The sequence below is a fragment of the Aphelocoma coerulescens genome, chromosome 3 (assembly GCF_041296385.1).
Source record: "Aphelocoma coerulescens isolate FSJ_1873_10779 chromosome 3, UR_Acoe_1.0, whole genome shotgun sequence".
In the NCBI taxonomy this organism is placed as follows: domain Eukaryota; kingdom Metazoa; phylum Chordata; class Aves; order Passeriformes; family Corvidae; genus Aphelocoma; species Aphelocoma coerulescens.
Genome location: NC_091016.1, coordinates 42711544 through 42733911, shown reverse-complemented (window position 1 = coordinate 42733911; position 22368 = coordinate 42711544). Strand labels below are relative to the sequence as shown.

The 22368-nt window shown below is 38.9% G+C and overlaps 1 long non-coding RNA gene across 5 annotated transcripts in view; it reads right to left on the bottom strand.

Annotated features, from left to right (window-relative positions):
* The window catches only part of LOC138107995 (uncharacterized), a 233643-nt gene extending 212011 nt beyond the window's left edge, over positions 1 to 21632 (bottom strand). For all 5 annotated transcript variants that reach the window (XR_011149818.1, XR_011149814.1, XR_011149816.1 and 2 more), the window contains exon 1: positions 21282 to 21632. This is a non-coding gene — a long non-coding RNA (uncharacterized lncRNA). The remainder of the gene's footprint in view (positions 1 to 21281) is intronic.
* Positions 21633 to 22368: the final 736 nt, after the last annotated feature.

Sequence of the window (22368 nt, the reverse complement as noted above, 5' to 3'; positions counted from 1 at the left end):
TGCCTGATAGCTTCAGTTTGGAACAAGGCTGCCAATACAAATGGGAATTGTCACAGTATCTCTCAGGTTTGACCAGGGATTATTTAAGACATTTCAGCTACTTAAAGGCAGGATGTCCTGTCAGCACTGCATTAAAAGGTGCCAGTATCATGGAAGCACTCAGTATTTAATCAGCTGTCAGCAATTTGGCGTTTTCCAGAGAAAACTAGCCCTCAATTCCAAATTACCTTTCATACTGCACTCGGGGAAGATGTCCAGATCAAATGTTGTACTTTGTGTCTCATAATGAGGTATAAGAGATTGAAGCAGGATGTAATTTAGGGATTGTATTTCTTTTTCCTCTAATTAAAAAATATTTTAGTTTCCACTTTATACTAATGCAAATGTCATTACTGCAGGCCCAGTAAATTTTACCGTTTAGTATGGGCAAATGTAATGGCCTGAAACAGTATTATGGAAAAACTATGTAAATCACCGTGTACAGTAAATCAAGCTAATGGGCAGACTTCATCTTTCTTCCACAAAGGTCAAACATAGCCTGCAGTTAGGAGGGAAAGAAAGAAAAAAAAATTTTAAAAAAGAAAAGAAAAAAAAGGACACCAGTGCCCAGCAAAGAAATTTAATGGTAATGCATTCATAGAATGTAAGTACAAAGAAACTAAATAGTGGTGACAGATCTGCCTTTGCAGATGGCATAAGTAAGAATATTAGAAAAAATTCCCTTTGACACTATTTTATGCACTTAGTCTGCCCATTTGTGGTATCTCCACTTTGGCATACCAACAAAAGTCAGAGTTTAAAGAAGAGAAAAAAACAGAATCATGCAAACCAGACAACATAGTTCAATGCAAAATATGTACCAAAAAGCAGAACAAAAGGTTACTCAATCAAGATCTGTCATACCTACACTATGAGGTAATTTCTGACAATAGATGGCCCTTTACCACAGACAAGAAAAATACAGTAAAACATCATGTCTGGAAGCTGAAGCTTGGATTCAGCTTCCAGATTGGATTCAGACCAGAAATACATTTTCCCTGAAGAAGACAAAAAATATGTTGTGCCCTTTGAGTAGATTTAACTCAAAAAACAAACAAACAAACAACAAAAAAAAAACCAAAACAAACACACGCCTTGCAGAAGGCAAGAAGGCCAAAAGTGACATCTGATTTGGACATCAAAGACTATTTTTTAGATTGCCAAATGAAATTCAAGACAGGTATCCACAGCTGGTAATACTAAACTGTTATATAGTATCTTAAAGTTCTAGAATAAAAGACTCCTCATTTTCCATGTTTTGCACAAGTTAAACATCACTCCTAAACCACACAGGAGAATATTTTTCTTAGAGTGTGATTCTTTTCATTTTTGCTTAGACTAAAGCTTTGACCTGTCTTTTCCTTGCCTTCAGCACTACAAATTCACATCCAGAGTCCAGCTTTCTCTATAGCTGCACACCACAAGTTCGTAGGTATCCTGTTCCTTGAGCTCACCAAGCAAACATTCACATACTGGCTTCCACAGAGACTACTATCTCTGGATATTAGTCCTGGAATCAATTGCTCTGGTCCTCTCTATTTTGCCTTGGGCAGCAGTCCTTTTATATACTTTACAGAAAAATGCCCTTTTGTTCATGTCAGGCTTCTCTCCTTCTTTAGTCCTGGCCCATCACCTGCCATCAAAGGTAGGAAGCTTCCACATGCTCACAACTCCAAACCTCCTCAACTCAATGTCTACTAAAAAAGTGGAATGTCTAGCACAGATTCCAATCTACCTGGACAGAGTGTGTAGGCTCAATTTTTTAACAGCTTGGCTATCTGCCCTGCCACATTCATATCTGGTTAGCCTACAATCAAACATCATTTAAGTATTTAGGTTAAAATAATTGTATAACCCTTTATTTTAAAATCCTGTCATATACAGACCTTATCTACTGAAATCCCAAATAAGTTATATCATTGAGTGCTGATACTAAAACATACTAGATTTTTGGATTTTATACTAACAGTTTCAGTAGTTTATAAAGACTAAATGGTAGAAATATTCTAAAACTTTTTATTCCAAAAGGATTGCAGCAACATGGGTGTCACTAGGTAATTAGTTGAGCTAATTAAAGACAGCTTTGAAAGGCAGGAATTTCCTTCAGTTTTTGCTGAAGCCAGTAGGAGTTGGGGAGAAAAAGCCACACATCAAGACCAGATTATACTTGAATTCTCCTCTTACCTCTGTTCATGTTGTCTGCCAATAAAAAATGTGATGATACGCTATTGTTCAGTGATCAATTTTCAAATTAAGATAAGTGTTAGAGAAATCTATCCCTTCCATTTCTAAGCACCAGCTATAAGTATGATACATCAAATGCATCTGCTTCTGTATAATTCTTTTTAAAGCTGGCATTGTTTAGGCTTAGCCTTCTCAGACAGCAGGTTTTCACCTTGAGCAATACCATCCTTCAGTTATCTTGTGCTTCCTTTTACCACTGTGTTATTTTTTCTCTAGTCTTTTCATCCCTTGGATGAAGAGCTTTCAAGCAAGTGCTAATCTTTGCTCTGTGTGGCACAGTTCACAGACTAACATGGTTCAACCTTATCTCCAAAAATCAAGGTAATTTCTCAGACATGTTTTTCCTGCTCTTTTCCCCTCTGAATACTTTCAACAGAGCAGAAGGAATGCTCTGTCCATATTGGAATGGAAATACTATTCCCTGTTGTCTCAATTTTGGAGTCTATACATTATGAAAATCTAAAATCAATTATATTTTATAGGCAGTTTTAGGAGCCATTGAACTCTGAGAAATAATTTAATTAAATTCCTAATAACAGGAAGAAAAAACATCTCAATTTAAAACACTTTCCCAAACTAGTATTCTCCTAAAAACTGTATGAAGGATAAGATTCCAATCACTGTTTCCCACAGAAATTTAGAAAGGCTATAGATCGCTCCTTATCTTCATTATGGGAAGCAGACACAGCAGATTAGTAGAAGATGAGAATTAAGTCTAAGTAAGTACACCTGTGGCTCAGAATGAAAGTGTATTTTAGTAAGCTTACTAAAGGACAGGTGTTTAACAACATTCATTATTGATTTTATTTTCATGGCCCCACAGAAGTCAGTAGAATTTTTTTTTTTTACACACACTAAAACTTAACACTAAATGCTTCTAAAATTGTCTTTAAATATGCATGAAGAATTTCAAAAGGTCATTGGGAGAGTCAGATGCATTAGGGTGAAGTATATAGCTGTACTGAAGGCTCATTCTGCAAAACATTTTCAGATTTTGTATGGAACACTGTGTCATCCTTTTGTTCTTTCTTTTTCTTTTAAAAGAAAGCTTTCTGGGCTGCTCTACAGGGCAAGCACCTCAGTGCCCTGAATCATCTCTCTTGCCTCATTTTCCTTTTTCCCCAATTAAATTATATTCTTAATTCTCTGAGCAGTCATAAAGTGCCCTAGGGACAGTTACACCAGAGTGTAAACTACAGCAGTCTTTGGAGACATGACAATGTCACACCACACTTTGTCTTCCTGGACAAAGCCTCAAAGAGTTTAACAGGAGACAGGCTGCAATACATCCCATCCACAGCCAAAAACTTAGTTGTGTTTAAATACCTCTTTCACCTATCACACCTACTCACAACAAGATACATATCCATGCTCTTCCTGCTCAAATATGTTTAAGTATATGTATAACCCTTAATTTAATAACATAGCAGGTTTTAAAAGCATGCTTAAAGGAACCTATCCTTACAGGTTTGCAACTATGAGTAGATCAGTGGTGGGCACACACCACAGGCTGGATATTGCAAATCTAATTAATCTATTCTAAAAGTCCAAGGCTTTTGCTTTACCTATTAAACTGTTTTTATCTCAACCCACAAGTTCTCACTATTAATCTTCTCATTCTCTCCCTATCCCACCAGGGGGGAAGGAATGAACAGCTGTGAGGTGCTTAGTTCCTGGCCAGGGTTAAACCACAACACTGAGAAATTATAAATACCTAAATAAATATAACTGTATTCATTAACATTGAGGACACATTGAGGATGATTAAGAGTTTGGTTCCATGATATTGCAAAGCACAAGATATAGAGTAACACTGAAAAATTACTTTATTTACCAAGAATAAATCTTAAGCTAAAATATAATTCCCACTTGGAACCATGAGGTCAGTAGTATATATTTATAGAATTGCAGCCTAATTAACTACTGGTAATTAAATCTATAAATAAATGGAAAAAGAATAGAACACATTTTGTTTAATTGCCTTAATTAAAAGCTGGAAGCTAGCAAGTCAGACATATTGCCTGCTTTCAGTGAGTTAACATTGATAAAGCTTGCTATGAAGTTAATATTCTTGATTCTGGCACATTACCACGCTGTTGTTATTCATGAGGAAGAGACGCCCTTCAGCCAGCTATCATGACATTATTCACAACACATTAATCATCTTCTAGGTGCTTAACAGAAATTGCCAATTCAGCAGAGTGCAGTTTATTTAGGTAACCTGGAACAGAGCTGGGACAGGAAAAAAAAAAAATCTTAGCATTTGGGTTTCAGTGATTTTAATGCTGCAACATTTGCCTTTAATATACTGCCTTCAGCTTAATTCTGAATGCTTAGAGGTGGGACAGCAAAAATTTGAAGACACGTATTTGCATTCTTGACCAGTAACCCCAAAACATAAACCATGTCCAAGACAATTTCTAATGTCTTGGACAATCAACATTCAGTCAGTCTTAAAAACAAAGAAACTTCCACTTAACTTGAAGGTTTCTGGTGTTATAATTTAAAGTTATTTTGTTTGTTTTAAATGGAAACACTGTGCTGGATAAGGTTAGCTACTACAGCAAAGCTACTGCGTATCATAGTCTTTTCAGACATGCACAGAAGTATTGTTTTTATGACTTAATGTTCAAGCTGGAATAAGGCCCCAGAGATACTCAGCTGTCATGCTCTGCAAGCCATAACGAGAAGAGTGAAAAGCAAATGAACCAGCCATTTGACGGTTAGATACAGTGGGAAATGACTGAACACCCATTAAACAAAGGAAGAGAAAGTAATGAGACTTTGGTAGTAATGGTCACTGCAGAAGTTCATAAGAGGGACGAGAGGAAACAACAGGTCAAGAAAAAAACAGGAGGGCAATGTATTCAGCTGGCAAGCTCTGAGGTTCTGCAGCTGCAAGACAGCAGCTAGAGAGGCTGTGTGTCTTTATTTTCCTTACAAAATGAAAGCATCTGAATCAGGACACAGATTAAAACAAAAGCAACCAACTTGTCAATTGTAAAGTACAGCTAATGATTGTGCATGTCACGCACATAGTCAGGAGTCAAAGGAATATGCTGTTTTCTATGACTCATCAGCAGTGGGTACAGAGACTCTTGTAAACATCATCAAGCAGAATTTTATTCATTCTGAACTATACTTTAGGGAGTTCAGTGGATGCAGTTAAAATTCTTCAAGCAGCAGTGTGGAAAATCATGCTAACAAATAACCTACCTTTTCAATAGTCATCTGTGCATTGAACATAACAATAAGTCACAACAGGCTGTGCATCAATAGGCTATTGGCACATGCTTTCGAAGGCACTCTGAGGACCAAAGCAGAAGGTTGAGTGCCTCCATCCATCGAAGAGCAGCACCAGCAGCCTGCTAACGCACACCCTGGCCTAGCTAATTGTTATGGCAACAAAGCTCATAAATCTCAGATTTCGGGTTCTCAAAAATATGTCTCAAAACACCTAGAGGTAACATTCATTTCTCTCCAAAGACAGTAGGTAAAAGAGAAAAATAGGTACCTTTTAAATGTATGATTTCTCTTGAGGGATGATTTTCAAAAGGTAGTGTTAATTTAGATACTGTTATTACAGGAAATGCTTCAGAGCCTATGCACTTACAGCCTGAGACTGATAAGGGCCACTATTGAGGCAGGAGTTTTGTTTGGTGGGGTTTTTTCACCTCTGATAGGGAACAAAAAACAGAGTTGAGCTGACTTACCCAAGGTCACAGCATAACCTAGCAACAGGACAGAGATTCACCTGGTTCTCCACATAACTAGCCACATAAGCCAAATATCGGCATTTTCGTCGACAAGCAGGATGGGGAGCCTGGACAGGCATTCTAGGAGCTTTTTTATTATTTTATTCCATTATCAGTCTCACATACAGAGTTGAGACAGAGATGGTACAAAGCTCAAGCCATCGCAGACATCCAAAGAGGTCCTGGTTACAGGGCATTCTTAAAAGCTTCTCAGCTAATGGCATGCTTCTAAAAGTTACAGACAACTGTTTTAACTAATCTACAACAGCACACATACATCTGTTGTATAAGTACTTGCTTATTATGCTTTAAATAATAATACACAATATTCTATTATTAAGCTTAAACTTATCTGTCTTGCCAAGGATATTTTTTTGCAACTTCAAAACTTATCTTAGCCAAACCTAGAAACTCTAACCATTGGGTTTATGTCCTTGCTTGCTGTATAATTGTATCTTCTTCAAGTTTTTGCAGCCAAAGCTGATCGCTAGTCTTCTGCTTTATTCCTAAAACCTGGTTTTTTTCTCACACGTAAAAGCTTTTTCCACCTTTTGTGTTTCCCCACAAAAAATATAATGGGGGTAGATAAGCAGGGTCTTCCTAAACCTTTTATAAATAACCCTTGTGTCTTCCCCATACAGCTAATTTCCCACTGAAATGGAAGACCGAGTAGACAATTTCTGTTGACAAAATAGGGACAGCTTAGTAAGGAGGGGATACTGCTGGCAGAGACAGGAACTGCGTTCACTGCAGAAACTATTAATTTTCATAATCCTTAAATTCTGACTAAAAAGTTGTATTTCCATTAGGAACATAAAGAGCCCCTTGCTTCTGCATGTAAGGAACACAATGCAAGAACAAGATTAAAGGCAGAGGATTACAGAAAATGCAAGAGATCAAGTTATTTGCTTCAAAGAGATTCATGCACAAGTAAGCAACAAGCAGCATCCAGTTATCATTGTAACAGAGAGTTAGTGCTCACACAGACTGATGAGGTACATTTGAAACTGGGAATTTTCTGAACCCTCAGTAATTCTCCATTTTCCTAAAACAGGCTGTAACAGACACAAAACTCTGTCTCATACAGGTCCAGGACTGGTAGCTATTTACCCATCTTACCTTCTCACTGAGGACCTGAATCTGCTAGGTAGCCTTTCTTTGGAGAAAAGGGTTTCCACAGAAAATAATCTCTACAAGCAAATTTACTTAGAGGAAGGTGGATGAATCCAAGAAAGGGATGCATCTCAGAGGTCTTTATGTTCCTGGGGGGTTTTAATGAGAAAGTTTATGGTAACAACTGAGCTGACATTTGTTTAATAAAATCATCTATGGTAATAAGACAACCAAACAGAAACAAGCACATTGTATAAATACATCAGATGGTGTTCTAAGGAATATTAAAGCAACTTCAGCCATTAACCACAAGATTTGAAAAAGAAACAGAGGCCCTAAAAGCACCAGGGAAATCTGAGTTTAAGAACTGAGAACTTCTCACAACCACAACAAACAAACAATAAGACAAGCTACTAAGGAAAATGCTGGAATTGGTTCTGAGCAATGCTTTTTCTTAAACAGCTTAGGAATAAATAGGTTCTGCTTTGCCACAACCACAGAGAGCTAACCACATGGTCTCTCCATCTCAACAACACTACAGACAATTGTCGTCCCCAGAGCTCATCTACTGAATGAAGTCTGTTATAAAACACTGGGCTCCCCTGTACTTAAAAAAAAAAAAGGCAACCCAAACAAAACTAACACACAAAAAAGTTGCACAGTGCCATCACCTGCACAGAAGCCTGCACTCAGGCAGAGCAATGTCAGCTTTCACTCAGACCCTTCAAGCAAAACACCAAGCACTCTAATTATGCTGCTTGCTTTGAATTACACTAAGAAACTGTTCTCCTGCATCAAGGAACACTTCAAAAGACAAGTGAAAACAGTCACCACCAGGCAATAGTGTTATCTCCATTCCACGCTTCAGGCAATCTCTCCTACTACACCAGAGTATTCCCATACACGAAGCAGCCCAATGCTAGAATTACAGCTGATTATATTCATTCAGCTCTCATTCTGAGAGCACCACAATATTGCTGGTGGCCTTCTGCCACCCACAGGGAGTTCTCATGCAGCTGGCTAAGATGGAAGCAGTGGGATGGACTGAAGACATGCCAAATATTCATCAAAAGATAGAAACTTTCTGCTTCTGCATCACAGCCTAATGTCTTCCAGATTTCCTTCTAACAACACTCCACCAGTCTGCTATTTTCTCATCCAACCATGTATGTTCTTCATTTAATTTTCTGGCTGGCTACTTTTTAGGGCTTTGCCCTCATTTGACACCATGACAGACTACGTAGTCTCTTTAAGCAGTGTATCAAGCTGTAAGATCTGTGGAAAAACTGCCTACAAAACCAGTTGCAGAAATAAAATGCATTCTGTTCCTCTCACTGGACCAGTTGGACCATTACTGCAATTCACAATCTGATCAGATGTTCCACTCCATTACCAATTGCATATTTCATTGCTAGCACAAGCTCAGCTCTACAACAAGCAGACTAGGGAGGTAGTAACCTCTTCTTCAAACCCTGTCCAGTTTACCAAAAAGTCACTTCAGAGCATAAGCCAGCTGACCACAGATACTAAAAAAAGAAAACCACAAGGTAGATGGGAACCACTTTCATGGCTCAGTATCACTCACAAACTTTACATAGGTAACATAAAAGAAATAAGGAGAAGACAATTAAGATCTCTCATCTACTCTATTTCCTTCATCATGTCTTTGTCTTTTTTATTTCCCTCACAGTTAATTTCTCATTTTCTTTTTTGCTTAAACAGCAAACTAAAGCTACACTGAAAGTTTTAAATGCATCTATCTTTATATTTTGTTGTTGAAACAAAAAAAAAAAAAAAAAACAAAAACAAAACCCAAAAAACCCAACAACAACACCACCACCACCTCTGAAAAGACCTTGGTGTTTTTTCCTTGCAGTAGAAAGTTTCTCCAGCATAAAAAAACCCCACCACTTTGGGGAAAGGCAAGAGGAATGCTTTTCTCCCATGAGTCAACAGCTTCACAGGCAGCATGGAGAGGGATAGAAAATGGGTCAACTACAAGCAGTGTTAGTAAGGACATTGCCTCTAATTCTGCTACAAGCTTCACTCAGTATGACATGACAGAGGGGGCATTTGGTGGGAGAAAGATCTGCCCTCCCCCTGGGCATAAAGCCACCCAGACCCTTTGCTGGAGAAAACAAGATATAGGAGTTGACTATCATTGTCTTGAAACATGCAGAGAATTAGGAATTAGATAGCAATAGCGCCTTGGCATGCACCTACTAGAGATCATCATCCTTCATAGTTTTCCTTATACTGCTGACAATTCTCTCTTGGATAAAAAGAAAAATTAAGCATTTTTGAAAATACTCCAAATAAAGTGCCCCACATTAGCCACTTTTGAGAATGAACATAGCAAGAACATCTTCCAAGTGAAAACTTTCCTTAATGTCCAGTGCAAATCTTTATTCCCAGTGTAAAGGGTTCATGATGAAAAAAATAAATCAGCCCTGTAATGAAGAGATTATGAGGATTTAATCCCAGGCAGTTGGTGCAACTCTGAAATTATAGAAGCAGACACTTCTGGATTGATTACTTCATTTCTTCATCTGGCAGCACATGGAAGTTTCACTCAAACCTGTTAGATGGCTCCAGGCCTACCAGTGCTTTCTAAAATGACACTTCCTCATCTCTAGAGTTGAAAAACACTACAGCCTCCCTCTCTGCCTAGAGAGCCTGAGGCAGGTGCAATGCAGTCTTAATTTTGCTTTAAGGCAACATCATTCTATTCTTTGTCATGGAACACCAGCATTCATTATTCATTCGCCCACTACGTATTAAAGGACATGGAATTACTGCCTGTGAACCTTAAGGGCACCAGGGAGCAGTACAAATTTAACTCTCATTAAGCAATAAATAAAGTCATATTTTGACTGAGTCCTGAAAAGAAAAGAAGATCTGGTTTGGAAGACCCAATGCACCTAAATTGAGGTCTCCATACAATATGTCAGCTCACTCTACTGACCTGCCTGTCTTCAGAAAAATAGCAAGGATGCTGACTTCTAGGCTTAATGAAAGTATTTAATATCTTCATTTGCTGCAAGTTGATCCATTTGAGCTCTCTCCCTGCAATTGTCATACTCATCAGGAATCCATTGTTTCATGAAACAGAAACCATTCTTGACCATTCCTCCCTACTTATGCTGTATTTGATAACAATCAAGTTGAGGCCTGTGGTGATGAGTCATGCACATAAATAAGGTCTGCAGTCACACATCCCAGGATACAACAAGCAGGCAGTGAAGCACAAGTGACAGGGAAAGCATCCAGTCAGAATCAGCCTGTGCTACTACCAAGCAGTGTCATGCACAAGGTGTAGCATGAACAGTTCTCACAGCAGCAGTCCCACGTGGGCAAACGGTGTGAAGTACACAAGCAACATTCTCAGACAAGCCTGCACAACTCCACTGCCCCCTTGTTTGTGTCTCCCAGCACAAACCCTTTACTCACAGATGAGTGTCTTTATGGGTGCAGTACTACCAAGCGCTGCAAAAGGGATTCAGACTCTGAGTTTGTGGTGAAGGAGAGTTAGAGCACACAGATGAGTCACAAACATTGACAAGAACAAGATCTCATACAGCTACCAAGTTCCATCACAGTTACTAAAACAGGGATTGACAAGGATTACTATGTAATAGTGACACATCACTAGCAAGGGAGGTGTCTTCCTGCAATTTTGCTGGCACCTCACTTAAGGAAAGAGGAAACAGAAAGCTTTTAACCAAGTTAAACAACTGTCATGTCACTTCCTACACAAGCCACTTCTTTGAGCTCCAGGTGGGCACTTCAATAGTTTTCTGCCTATACAATCTCTTTCTGCCTATACAATCTCTTTCTAACCATCATCCTGACAGACTTGGACCTTGCATGCAACCAAAATGCCTTGTTGGCAGTTTCTGAGGCCACATCAGTATCTCCCAGCAAGCTCCTGAGGAAATGGATACCAGCCTTTTGTCTCTCTTTCCCCATATCCTCTGCTGTGACACCCTTATTTTTGTCAGGGAGTTCAGACACACTCAGAGATACCCTTTTCAAGTAAACTTCTAAATGGGCAATGCTCTAATCTGCAGTTTAATCCTAGAAAGGAAGGTTATTATTCTTAGTAATTTAACTTAAAAAGTTTTGCCCTTGCCAAAGAACTGAATGGCAGCTTCTTTCTTTCATGCCAAAGGCCAATTACAGCAAGGTTTTACTAAATACAATTTAAGCCTCTGTGCCCCCTTTATGTTTTTCATGCTGGGAATATCATTTGTTTTGATAGTTTTGTATTATGCAGTTTTTCACGGCTGGAGATTTCAAACACTGTGATTGCCCTGCCAGGAATCACATAGGGGGCTTTTCTTTAGAAATTCAGCCTCTGTGATTGCCCTGCCAGGACTCATATAGCTCTGTCCTGATGTGGAATGCCCTATAATTTTACTACACTAAGAATTTAACTCATATGTTTACCTTGAGAGGAATACAGGAACACCAGCAGTGAACTTTTTCACTCTGACTTGTTCAAGTTCCAGAGTGTGATTTTACCTCACTTTGTAGGGTCTGTACCAATTAGCAGGTATTGAGGGACCTCTTTCTGTATAGGAACAGAACAGCTCACAGGTGATTCAGTTTGGTTTGCCAAGTCAGTTATTTATGTGAAATTCTCCTACAGTCCCTCAAGATTCAGCTCCCTTCTCAGAGCAGCCAAGGTGTTTGCCTGAGTGAAGATCCTGTGTATGACTGAATCACGTTTCTTCTGTTCCTCTGACTGTGGGTGCCACCTCATCCTGGTGCACACCCCAAGAAAGCCGGGTTGCAGAAAAGAGTACCTGTATTGAGGGCCCTCTTGCAACAGCAGCATATCAACAGGCTTGACCCTACTCTCTCCTTCCAGTGCAGAGCAGCATTTTACTGAAAAGCTGCAATTTGTAGAGTAAGATGAAGTGCCTTTGCCATGGGGAACGAAGAGAAGCAGAAACCAAGGGAACAGCAGTTACTGTTGCAATGTACACCAACTTCTGATTACTAGGGGAAGGGAAACACTTTCCTGAATCCAAGTAGACAGACTGTTAGGAGACTCACCTTTCAATCCCTTTCATTCTGGGAGCAAGACAAACATCTCATGTGGACAGCTCCTGCACCCAAACAGCAACTCGAAAGGTTTTGTGTATTCTTTCATTCTAGAAACTCTGTTACATTGTAAAAAGATACTGCAATTACTCTGGCTGTATCCGCACCATGGGATGCTTCTCTACCATCTGCTCTCTGAAGATAGAGGGCTGATTTGAGCCAGCTAGAGGGAATTCCCACCTAGAAAAAAGACATCAGCCCACCAGTTAGTATACTGTCCCTTTCACAGTCTGCTTCACACAGACTGGACACATCTGCTTTTTTTTCTTGATGCAATGCAGCCATGAGAGCAGAAAACTAAGATTTTCCATTTCAAATGAACTCACTAGGTCCATATAAGCAAGAGTGTGCTTGGTAACAAAACAGCAAACATTTATTCTGCAAGACAAAAATTCACTTGCTGCTGTAAGTTGCAAGTAGACAAAAGACCACAAGTAAATTTAAACACAACCTAAGTTAGACTTAACAGTAGGAATTCTTCCTACCTTTGGGTGCCCTTCCTCTAGCTCTTCTAGAAAAAAAAGCTTGAACAACCACATCCCACCAGGCTGTGCACTCAGCTTCCCTCTAAGACCCTCAGGAAGACTGAAGGGTTAGATTTCACATTTAAATTCAAATTTCCAAGGCAACCTTCTGAAACCAAACACCATAGATACCTCAAATTGACTTCTTAGGCCCAGCTCAGCCACTGGCTACTGGAAAGGTCAGCCATGGATGGCTCTTCTTGAAATTAGTCACAACTGACAGTTTAGGAGGATTTTCCTCCTGCTCCTCATTATCCCACCAGTAGCTGCCTCTGTTACCCACAGGAATATTCACAGGGAGTTGTGGCTACCGACACAATTATAAGAAATATTGTACAAAACACAAGTATATTGTTAACCTCATGATTTCTGAGGTGCTGGTTGATTTTTAGACATAGTACATGCAACACCACAACCAGCACAGAGACTCAAGCTACTTTGCCAGAGGTAGTTCCCCACCTCCTTATCATCTTACAAAATTCAAAATTGTACGCTTGGCTACAGCTTTTACCATAAGCATATCAATCTTATGCTTCATCTTCTGCATCTCCTTACTTTTTAACATCGGTCTAACTGACAGACAGCTGCTTCCTCTGCCTGGAGGCCTCCAAGTGCTGCATTGCAGAGTCAACTGGGAGTGCAGAACCTCAGGAGGAGTTTGTGTGTGGGAGATAAAGCTTAGCAAGAAAGAGGATTTAAACTATGAAAATTTTTACAATCATTAAAGACACCATGATTTTCATACTTTTTGCAGAATTTTTAAACTCTGTTTTTCTTTATCCCCTCTCAGAAAAGGTCATAAATTATGAAACAGATTTAAAACCAAATCTCTGTCCACTCTCATAGCTAGTTCGAAGTAGCAACAAATTTTCTGACATGCAACCAGCAGCTCAGCATGCATTTTTGTTATTGACTATAGATGTTTAGAAACCTTGTCTATTATGGTAGTATCATCAATTTATTGATAGCATACATGCACAACAGGACATTTGAGTATGGGATAATTAAAGATATTATTTTTAGTCCTTTTTTGTTTCCCCTCCAACATACATAAATGAGTGAAAACACTCTCCTATTTAAATAACAGTACTTTCAATGTTCTTTCAGCTGTATTCTCCTCTGCAGACTTTCTCATCTAGCAGGCTCACGCCTGCCATCCTCAAGAGTCTTCCAATTCTGAGTGAGGTAATGTATTTTTCTATGCTGGTCTATATCGATAGAGACTTTTGCTTTCAAGACACACTTCAGTGTTTCCAGCATGGAAAGTTTAAGGTTTCCTGTAGAAATCTTTAAATATGGATCTTCAGAGACAAACATTTTGGCTAAGAACTTTCAAATCTCTCACCTACATAATTTCACTTGCATTTTATTCACAAAAATCCAATTAAATGCCATCCAGGTTACTTTGTGATATTGCACAACCCATTAGAAAAAGGAAGCAGATAATGTAATCCTCTTTAGTAGAGGTATGTATGTCATAAAATGCCTCCTAGATGCTCTTCAACCCAAGTCATTTCACTCAGCAATGAAACAATATCTGAAGGACATCCAGAAATGCCACTTCAGTTCCAATTAATCCAGACTTGCTCTAAAGCACTGTATGTCATTCAGAGAGGCATAGCCCCCAGAGTATCAGGAGGTGGAGAGGGGGATTCCCTCAGGGCAGCAGAAAGGTGCTGCTGCGGGGTAACATCAGGGTGCTGATATCCTTCATGTTTGTAGCCAGTGTCACCGCACTGCCTCAGTCCCTGGGCCCACGGCAACCTTCACAAGCACACAGCCCACGGTGCTGCTGGTTGTGCACACATTATGAGGTTATGTAACTCAGGTAATGTTATTCAAAAACCTTCAATTTCAAGATTATGCATCAGTAGATCCAGGATGTACCTGCTATTATCTGTAGCAGGAACACACATGCTTGCCTGCAGCACTGAACAGTCACCCCTTTCAATTATTTGTCAAATTATAAGAACACAGCTCATCACTAAGCTTAATGATTGAAATGGACAATTTGTGCTGCTTTTCATGTAGTATATTTCCCAGCATCATGCTGTCTAGCTTCTTCTATAGAGACCTGAATGGCAATCTCTCCTACTTCAGGGATGCATGTTGTATTGTATATTCATTTCTGATCACACAGGGACCCTACACATAGAGTTATGAGCACATGTGTATTTAGACCCCAAACAAAATTAGGCTGTTTTGAAAACTTTACTGAAGTTCACACCATTCTTCATTGAAAACTTACATTTGAACTTCCCAGCTTTCAACTTCCTCTCATCAGTGCTGTGTCTTTTAGATTCTATGCCAAACACAGCCTTCAAGACTTTTTGCACCTAAACCACCTTGTACAACATTGGCTCCCCACACCTCCCAACATCTCTGAGCTATCACCAAAGTATAGCAGGTGAGCAATGAAGCAGCAGATAAACACCCTCACTGTTGCAAATCTTTGCAACAGTCCCAAGCAACACAGAGTCCATGGTCTGCCCTTAGGCTAAGAAAAACAACGGGAAAAAAGTTGAAAAACTATTTCTAAGTTTACAGTCAATAAGATAATTAAGCAGCATAGCAGCCAAACAACCCCATGGGGTACATACTCAGCCAGAATTATCAGCAAGTATTAAGTTTTTCAAATAAGGCTCTTTATCTCAAAAGTTCTTTATGCCAAGAATAGCCCATCTCATGGAAAACACTACATACCCTTTAGAAATTACAACTTTTGTATATTGCTGACATCTAATAATAAACAGGTGTACTGCAATAATATTTTAAATGCATAAATTCCAGCACTTTTGAGAAAGTGGATTAAAAAACATAACCTTCTGTCTGAGTCAGCTCCCTCCTTTTCAGAGAAAGTTTTTTTAACGTTAGTCCTATGAGAAGTCAAATTCACTGCCTTCATAACACAGACAGAGCCAAGCTCCACTTTTTATCTGCCTGAAGGCACAAGAACTTTCCTAAGGGCGTAAATTATGGGACAGCTGGGTTCTTTCATCTATCATCTTTCATCACAGTACCATCAGTTGAAAACTTCACCATTACCCTTTTATGGTCCAACTCTTCTTCAGTTCCCTTCTTCTCACAAGGCAAAGTGCATGACTTTTTTTAAACCTAATAATGGTTAAAGAGTCTTTTCTGCTGCTATAATTGCAACTTCTTGCATATCTTCCAATCTGTTCTTCATCTGTACGTTTACTTTACATACTCCCTTGCTGAAAATGGCCAACATAGCCTCTTCAATCTCAGATCTGTCAGACTTTTCTAAGACATTGTTTTATTTCATGCTTTGGGGGGAAAATGAATTGCTCATTTTCCTATCTGTTCCAGTGTCCAGGGCTCTTCCTTCAGTGCTGACATCACTATTTCTAGCGCAGGGAGTGGTGCCCCAATTAAAAGGAATTAACATAGGTCCAGATTATTTGCATTCAGGCTGGCAGTTTGTTCATCACCTTTATCAGAGTGACAGATGAGAGTGCAGAAATGCTCTGGCACTGAGAACACCATCTCCCTTTGTCCTTGCTGTACACTCTGGCCTAGTGCTCAGAAACTACAACAACATGATAGCATTTGTTGTGGGTTTCAGTCTTTCTGTCTTGCCTGGTCTTATTTGCCATAACACACACTATTGAGGTTTCTGTTGTTTCTCTTTTCTGCCTTTAGACCCTTACCCTCCACTATTTGGAATTCTCTGCAATTCACCTTCTATGAAAAAACTGTCTCCAGTGTACACAAAATTACTCTTCTGCTTAGTTAATAGTGGTGGTAACTGCTAGTTCTTGGTCTTTCCACAGCAGTATTTGAGTAGGTGGTCCCAAAACCCTGCCTGGATCTAATTTCTTTCCACAGCTCAGCTAACCCAAGTCTTTTTCAATACACACAGATTTAGTTCAATTTGCATAATCAGCCAATTAAAACAAACTCCATAATTTGTAAAGGCTTGTAATAGGATATTAATGCTGTTTATTCACAGCAAGTAGCATCTGGCCCAGGGGACTGAAGATTCCCATGTATGACTTCAGAGATAGGGAGGCAAGAAGGATTTTTACTGCAAAATTCAATGTCAATAAAAGCTTCCAACAAGCCTCTAAATGGAGAATTTATCTGCCTTAAACCTAAAGTTTTACAGCTCTCCACAACTATTTTCTTCTCTCCAGATACTGGCAAAACTTGCATCCCTATTTAGTAGATTTTCTAGAACAATTAAGGTCTTGTAATTAAACTCACTGGGCCATGATTCCCATGTCCCCTTTTTCTTTCGGGCAAGTATATTTGTCCTTTTGAAACCTCACCTGTCGTCTATGAGTTCTCCAAATTAACCGAAAATGGATCCAATTAACCAGTTCACTGAGCACACCATGTTAAATTTCATCTGTCTGTTGATTTGAATATGCTCAGATTCTCCAGAAATTCTTTAAGAAGCATTTTCCTGATCTGTGACTTTCCCTTTTTTCCTGTCAGCTTTACCAAAGCTCCTGCTGTGTTCATTACTAAAGTGAACATCGAGGCAAAAATAACAGTTAAGCACTGCAAACCTTCAGAAGCTTCTCCCAAAGGACAAACTGGACATGCACTTTCATCAGCCCTAAAATTAGTATATTGCTTACATAAAATGCATGTGTTCATTCTGCTCTATCCTCCACAAATAGTGGATGAGGAATAAACACAACTGTTCTATACAACCCATCAGTTTTGGTTTAGTTGAATTACCAGCTTTCAAAGCCTAGTTTGCCACTATTGTGATCCTTCAACAAAATAAGTAGTACCTCATAAGGCTGCTACTGGTTAGATGACACATAGGCCTGTTCATTGTATGAGGTCCTCAGATGGTTTCCTGGAGCTATTAAAGTGATTGACTCTAGACCACTGCTCAAATATAGCTGAGATCTGTATCTTTTTCAGTTTCCTTTTTATGTACTATTTCCCAGTTTATGCCTTTTCTTAGTCCAAAGGACTGATGGACCATGATTATGCTTAATTGTAAAAATACCATCAATTTACCAAAATGCTTCACTGTTGTGATCTTATCAGCATTTTCTCACTTAAGAATGTCTTACAAACTTATTTCAAAGATAAATATATCAGAATACAAGCTCAGCCATAATCTCAGTAAAGCACTGTACATCAAAAGAATAGCACTATCCTGTCAAACAAACAATCTCATCAAAATTCTGTCAAATCATTTTGATGAAGGACGAAAAAGTACAGCAAGTATATCAAAGTGTGAGTACATTTGTATTTCAAAGGGTATTTCATATGTCCTGAACAGTATAAGCAGGAGTACTGCGGTAAGCAATATTTCTGTTGCACAAAAAAACCTACTCCTATTGCTTACTGAAAGCTGGACTTCACAGAAACCAAGAGCCCTGTGAAATTGTTTATCCTTTAAGGGGAAAATTTTGCCAATAGCTTCTTGAGAATTCAAATACATTTACAGTCATGCAATCACAAACTAGGTAGTCCAAAACTGATGGTTATTAAAGGAACAAGATACTGCTGCAGTAAATGGAGGAATGACTAAATGTCACAAGCACCAGCAAAGTATTTCAGCCATACAACACTTTCTCTGAAAAGCTTAATCCTTGCAGACAAGTGAACAGGAATAGAAATGCTAATGAAAAAAAGTCAGCATGAAATACTGACAAACTTTTGGCTTGAATAGTTTTAGAAATGTCTGGGAAACTATATAAATTTTATTTCTCTTTCCTCTCAGAATACCTACATTGCACCACCATCTTTTTCCTCTATTTTTGGTAGTTGGAGCTACAAGGAAAGCAACAGCTAAAGATTACTAAACTAACTGAAAGTAAACTGTCATATTTGAATTAAGAAATTGAGAAGACAATGTTTCCCTACGTTGTTCCTCTGGAGTACATGCTTCAGCACAAACTACTGGTTTTGTAGCTGTTCACCTCATGACACAATAGATGCATCCACTCAGTTTGCATTTCAGTGCTACAATGTTGAGATTGGTCTCCTTGGAGAAAATCCTAGCAACAGGAAACCCTTATCAACTGCAGCAGAGAATAATTTATTTCTTGTTATACAGAAGTGTCAACTTTCCTATAATGCCAGATTCCATTTTCATGCAACACATTGTTCCAGTTTTGCAATTTATTAACAACTAAATACTCTAATTCCCATTTCTCCAACCAACAGCCAAGATACAGAACAGAGTTACATTTCATTAATATGGCACAATACTTAAAGATATTTTCACATCAATATTTATTCTTACTCTGCACATGTGTGCTTATATCTTTTCTAGCATAGGATTATATTAAACTTGGAGGGGCCGGGGGAGGAAGAAGGTATGTAATGGTGTTCAATGAAAAATTATAAATATCTATAAATATGCATACTTTATATGCATATTTAGAAACAACTGTTTAAAACACTAGTTAGATTGTCATTACTTTTAATGGCCTTTGCTTATGCTTATTATTTCCTGCTTATTAGCCCTCACAGTTTGTCATTATCAATACACCATTTTACTATATTAATAAGGGACATGAAATTCCCCTTCCTCCTAAACACAGAGCTCTATTTTCCCCTTCGTGTATTAGTTAACTAAACAGTCTGTTAACCAGCTGCTAATCTCCTGTGACAGCGTGGCAGTCTCCCACGAGCTGGATAGCTGACTAATTTTATTACAGTGCTTATGTGATGGAGGGAGAGCAAACAGACTTCAGAGGCTGAGCAACCTCTGAAGCTGATGTGCTGCGATTCCTAGAGCCCTGCTGTACAAAACACTAAGTACACAGGGCATGAGGCAGACATCAGGTAATGTCTTTGGCCATACAACCACTTGTATGAATTTATGGTTGGGAAGTCAGAGCTAGAGCAGTCACACACAGAAATTGCAGAAAGCTACAGTGACTTGCATACTGTCAGGGATCATCTTTCTAAAGCTCTCTGGATAGTTTTCCTAGGTCAAGAGTTTCATTACGAAGGACAACTGTGCCAGCCCTATCTGGCACTGTCTCTGAATGAGCATAGATAAATGCTCTCAGGAAAAGGGCGAGTTGCTTATAATCTCCCATTATTCATGGGTGCTTTACCAGCTGGCAGCAGTGGATTAACACGTATTCACTGCAAATGCTGATCTTTAGGATTCACTGAGGTGAAAACAAAGGGATCAGCCATGGATTTCTAACTCCCTGCATCTAAAAGTTAAATATATTTAATAGCAGCTGTGCTAACATACTGAGAGCAGCTACAGCTTCCCTCATTGCACTTGATCATGATCAGTCATTCAGATGCAATAACTGAAAGGTTTAATTGTTAAGATCAATGGCTAAAAGGGGGCTTTAGGTTTTATAACAGATAAAGGTTAAAGCACATGGGAGAAGTGTTAACAGTCAGATCTCTGTATTTTATACTAAAAACTATTGTTTAAAAATGACAGCCACTCTCTACCAACCCAGACACAAGCCCTGAAACACTGGAAGGAGAACTACATTTGTTTTTCAACTCTGCTTTGGGCTCAGTGGAGGGGGAAAAAACCCATCTCACATACTTCTAAACATGCCATTACAGAACACCAACATTCAAATCCCCATAGACCAAATTCAGACTCAGCACAGTTCAGTCCCATCCAGGGTGGGAACCCTAACAAAAAAGACACAGTTTTGATAAGACAGATCTTTTTGCATCACTTGACAGAAAAAAACTTAAAGCAAAGAAAGTAATATTTATATGGTATATAAATTAGCCTGCTTTCAAGAAAGAATACAGTAAGCTTTATTCTTCAATTATGCTCTTTGACAAGGCCAATCTCCAAGGAACATTTAAACATGGATCTCTGGTAGAAAGACAACATACTGTAGGGATAGTAAATTAATTAGCATTTTCATTGCCAAACTGCTAATTGACACAGGGTAAGAATGTGAATTGTAATATACTTGACCATAGCAGTCTTGCAAAACAATCACAAAATTTTTTTAGTTACTAGTTAATTAAGAATAAAGTTTAAAAATTTTACAATTAAAGAAACTACTACTTTATGTTATCCACATATGAGAGCCTGACCATTAACACATAGAAAATGGAACTATGCCAAAAGTTGCAGTACAAACAGAGATAATTTCAGGCACTCACAAAATTATAAGCAGACCCCAAAATAACAACTACGTTAGCTTTAAACTCCTGAGACTTTTCAATCTGCACAACTTGGGATATTTTTCATGGTGTGATAGCACAGAAGGACTTAGAGGTTGAGTTTTTAAGTCTTTACTATGAGAAATACTGTTCATGAATGAAGGCTCAGATCTCCTGGTCTTCACTTTGAGTATTTTTGCATTGCCCTCATGGGACAAGACTCAGGCCTTGCAGTTAAAGTAGAGCTCCTGTAAGTATAACCAAATTTGCATCCCCGGGAGCCATTTCACTGGCTTCTATTTTGACACTTTTAAAGAGCTGACCAGGCATATGACTTTCAACTGCCATTAACCCTGCTGAGCTTCATCAGCAGTCACACAACACTGTGAGCACTTACCCAGCATAACCTCAGGCATTGCTCCTGCAGTTGGTGAGTTCTGCCATGAGCTGCAACGACAGCAGAGTCCTGCTCCACACTTTCTATCTTCTCAGCAGAATCCCTCTTTTCATCAGCAAAATGCAGACAATCAAGCTCAGCAGCCTTCAGCCCCATCTCAGGCTCTCCAGAAGTACCTCAGCAAGGCCCGAGCCATCAGCTCTCTAAAGTCCATGGATCCGCTAAGGAGCACAACCTCACAGCCCCTACAAGATTCCACTCGGGCTCCAGCACTCGCAAAGCTCACATCAGTCCTTTTTCAAAGGTAGCCTTGTTTAAACTGAACAAAGGGAAACGAGGAGCAACAGGACTCTGGTTATCACTCACCACTTAGTGTACACACACATACACCTGTTTTACTTAATGCTCGATTGGGCTCAGCTGATACAAACACCTGGCAAAAGTAGGGTGACTCGCTTGCCACTGAGCCCCTTTGCTAACAGCACTTCAACATAAATGCAATAAAACAAGCCAATGAATGCACCAGATTCATAATATGATACATGGATCACCTACTTTGTCCTTATTTACTGTATATCGTCATCAACAATGGAAAAAATGAGCATTGTGTCTCAACTGTAAGTGCATGGAAGATTGAAGCACAACAGGGAGAGCTGAGTTGCAGAGGGAATGAAAGCATTTGCATTTCATCTCATGTCAAAGAATTTGTTAACAAAATAGAATACGAAGATCAGTATTCCACAGTTCATAAGAGTTCCCTTAACAAAATCTTCATAAATAATAGCATTAACATAATTGCAGACTATTGACCAGAAGAAATTAAGGATTGATCTGGCATGGATAAAGAAGTGCTTCTAATCTTCACAGTCTGTAATTCTATCAGCCCACACTCTCTAAAATATTAACTGGAACATATAATATGAAGGACAAAAGAAATTGTCTCCTCCTTTTTAGTTTCCAGGAAAAGTTATTTCTTACATCATATTCTCTGTAATTTTAAATTAATCTGGCAGTGGGGTCTAGAGCTTCACAGCCCTCACTGATAGAAAGAAAAATAAAGAAAGTGGACTTAAATTTCCCTTTGCTC